Below are 4,402 nucleotides of genomic sequence, written 5' to 3'. Positions count from 1 at the left end.
CTACAGGATAATTTTTTTAAACAAAATCATGCGCTAAAGGAAAGACTTTACACACTATAGCAAAGACCCCATGCGCTAAATAGTAGGCGAGACGTGCTAGACTATTAAGCGGATGCGCTAGGGAATGTTTCCCACATGCCGATTCCTATTTCCCATGGACCTACAAAAGTAATTATTTTTCAAAACCGATTATATATATGGGGTAGTGCCCCACGGTGGGTGCCAGAAATGTATGGTGGAAAAGTGGGCTGATAAAACTTAATATGTGAAAATATTGTAAAATAACTAGTCCACACACACACATAGGACTTCTTGGTGCAAGATATGGAGTAACGTAGTATTACTTAGCTTCCCAAGGAGGGTCCTATGGTTTTCTATCTCACAATGTCCCTCAAACCAATGTTTTGCTCTCAGATCACTGAGCAAAATGGTTTAGGGATGGCAAATGCAAGAACGAGGAATGCTTTGATAGATTTTAGTATGAGATGTATTCTAAGTTATGCTTGATTCTAGAAATGCAATAAACTAGATGATAAGATGACAAGGTTAGTATGAATACTATCCTAACATAATATATTTAGTCTATGATTGAGCTAAATGATAAAGAAAGTATTCTAAACATGCATATTTAGACTATTTTCTATTCTAAAAGAGGCTAAATGATAAGCATAAAAATGATATATGAGCTTGAATGTATTTGAGCATAAGTGTGATAATATAAACTTGGAGGATTGTTAAAATGAAGGAATGAGGGCTCTATTTATAGCAAAAATAGGGCAATGGATGGTCAGGATTGAAATATTCAATCAAGGGTTGAGTTTGAAAGTTGGGGATCCATGTTTGTAATTGGCACCAATGAAATGGTGACAAGTGTCAACATAAGATTGGGTTGAAAGAAGGGGTTGGAGACATTGAATGCCTAAGAAGACCTCATGGTTATCTAGAGGCTAAGGGTCAAGTCTAAGTTAGGATTACCCACTGGATTAGGAGTTAATCCAAGGATAAACCTTTGTGCAAATGATTAAAAGATAATCATGGTCAAAGCATTAAAGGCCTGATGAGACCCTTGGGTTGGGTAGAGGTTGAGTCAAAACAAATGTTTTAACCATGTAGAAGGGTTTGGGTTAACCATTAATGGTTATTGGATACTTTGTGGATTAAGTTGTTGAAGGTTGGAAGCTTTCAAAGGTTATCAAAGACTTTAAGAAATTTAGTGGTTGAAGGTTGAAAGCCTTTAATGGTTATCAAAGACTTTGAGGCTTTGAAAAGTGACTTCCCTTTGCTTAGGGATGTGACAAAGTTTAGAGGAGGGGTTAGGTTAATTAGAAGCGATTAGAAGATTCTAGAAGGGATTAGAAAGGGGTTTGGGATTTTGCAAGTGGATGGAGGGATAATAGGATTTAATTGAAATACAGTAATTTAATTCAATTTGGTTGCAATTTGGGGAAATTAAATAAATTAGATTTATTCAATTTAGGATAACTATTTAATTAAATTTGAATTTAATTAAAAGTGGATAGGGAGAATTTAATTGAATAAAATGATTTATTCATTAAATGGTATAGTGAATTTTATTTAAATAAATTGAGTAATTTACTTAATAAAATAGAGGAATGCATGTAATTTAATTAAATTGGATTTAATTAAATAGAGAAATGAACATAAAATACTCATTTAGGAATATGATCATTTTTATACGTCTACACAAGGATAGAGGTATCTCCTTCAAAATTTCAACTAAGGCTTTCTTATAGATGTCTATATACAACAAAATAGCCTGTTCTATTTCATTTTGCTCATTTTCTTCCAAGTCTTCATAATACTTTGATACATTTTTCAAAATTTCATCTTTTGCAATTTCATCAAAAAGCTCAGCACAGGTCATTATGGTCTTAGCGGTTTAAGTATCATCACCCTTCTTTTTTCTTGGGGTTTCCCATGTAGGTATGACTGGTTTCCTCTTTTGCATAGGCTTCTTTGTCAGTGGTGGAGGTATAGTAGGTTTAGTTTCCTTTCTAACAAGTGTCCTCCTTGGCTCTACCTTCTTCTGGTCTACTAGTGGTTGTACCACTTTCTTCATTTGTACCTTTCTGAAAGCCACAGGTTCATTATCCTCAATGTCAGAATCAAAATTTATACCCATAGGGGAAATGAAAGCTTCAGGCTTCATCACTTCAGCAGTACTAGACACTGCTAGTTTTGCTACCTATTTGGATCCTGATCCTAGTTGAGTGTCTATCTTAAAAATATCATCTTATAAATATGCAAACATATTTTCTATTTTCTTCTCTCTTCTCTTCTTGTTAAAACTGATTTTCAATTCAAGGGCCTTCTCTCCTGCCATACCAAAATGGTCTATTTTATCATCTAATGGGGCATCTAACAACATTTTTGCATACAATTCAAAAATGTTTTCATCTACCTCATATCCAAGCTCTGTAATCCATATGGTCCTAGGTTCAACTACTTCCATTAGAGTTTCATTAGTTTTAACCATAAAATAGATATCAGTGGAGTACTTCTCCACAATGTTCTTTGATATTCTCTTCCTTTGCCTCACATTTTCTTGAAATGTTTTGAAATACCCCCAAATTTTCTCATCTTTTCTGGTACCAAGACTTGTGAATGCTTCCTTGATCTGCGTACCTACCTGTTAGATTCTATGATAGTCCCAAAGACATTGAGAGAGGGGAGTGAATCAGTGTCTAACTGGTGGAATATTTTAACTTATTTATAACTTTACAACCCAAATCAATGTATTGGTAAACAAGAAATAATGTAGTAAAGAGAAATAATATAGACAACATAAATACACACAATAACACAAAATATTTTAATGAGGAAAACTAGTGTGGAAAAAACCTCAATGGAATTTGTGACGCACAATATTTACTCACTGGCCAATATGAATAAATATTACTTACAATAGGGGCCTTCACATGCAGGAAGGCCAATAGCCTATAGCGCACTACTCAATGAAAGAGTCTCACTAACTACAATATGGATACTTAAATCCAATACAATGTACTACTCAAAATAGCATCTCTAATGCCTGGTTCAGTACCGGTTTAAGCTCAGTCAAATACCTTAACCAAAAACTTTCATTGTCTTACATATACCAACAATAATATTCTATCCTTCTTCTTCATTACAAAATTATAAAAATGATGTATAAGATCTCATGCATATATGAGTCTTTTACAATACACAAATTCATCTTACAAATAATTAATTACATTTACAATATAATTCATATAAGAAAAAATTTGTGCCATGTCATCTTGAGAACCAATATACTTCATTTCCGGTGTAATCTAGATGCCAGTGAATGTGCCTACTGGTGTCAGTGCCTGCCAGTGTATGATGTCTTGTTTTGCCGGTGCTTGTGTAGAAACCTATTGCCAGTTGGTTTCCATCAATGAAAACATCAACCATTCTCATTAGAGTGTAGAATAATAATAATCTCCCCCTTTGGTATTGATGGCAACACTCATGAGAAAATCCAAAACTATTATCTAAAAATGAAATCCAAAAGAAGTGTTCTCCCCCTGAGCAAGTGATCTCCTCTATGCATTTATTTTTCTCCATACTACTCCCCCTTTGACATCAATGGCAAAGGATGTCAAAAAGAATCAAAGTATACAAAAATGCTAATTCATAGCCTATAACCAGTTGGTTACAATTTAAAAAATGTCTGCCAAAATTAGATTCAGGCTCTACATGAATTTGTTACTATTGGAGAGAATGGTCTGTGTCTATTGGATCATGCTAATTAGATAGTGTATCTGTTGCTTCGATGACTGTTCTCCTTGAACTATTTTATTTTATAGCTCAACCCACTGAGTAGTGAGATTGTGTAATCTTGGACCAAGTTTTCTTTTCACTTCTCGGGCCTTTAACCTTATCCTAGCTTTCTCTTTCTCAAGTTTCTCTAACTTTTCCTCATAGACTGCCATTTCCTGTTCAAAAAATGAGGTAAGTTCCAAAGAACCTATCATATTATTAGCAATTTCATCTATCTCCTTCTATGTCTTCTTAATTTCCTCATCAATATCTTCAGTCAAATGGTGAGGCTTGCAAGCTTCTTTACAGAGCTCCTTATATTCCAAAATTGTTGAGTTAAGTATCGGTAATAATGAATCCATGTGCTCATTACAGTCTTTGATGGTTTTCTCAAAGAATTCTCCTTTCTCTTTATCTACTCTTTCATTTACAGTATCCTCATTCACTTTATCTATAGTTATAACATTTTTAGCAATGAATTTGTACGATGTGTTATCAATAGCCTTAAATGCTAAGGCATTGCAATCTGTTATCCTCTTGATAGAATCCAATAGAATGTATGTTATGTTAGTGGATGTGCTTGGTTCTTCTATGGATTTCCTTTCAATAGATACTTGCC

The sequence above is a fragment of the Cryptomeria japonica genome, chromosome 11 (assembly GCF_030272615.1).
Source record: "Cryptomeria japonica chromosome 11, Sugi_1.0, whole genome shotgun sequence".
NCBI lineage: Eukaryota > Viridiplantae > Streptophyta > Pinopsida > Cupressales > Cupressaceae > Cryptomeria > Cryptomeria japonica.
Note: the sequence above shows the minus strand (reverse complement) of the source record.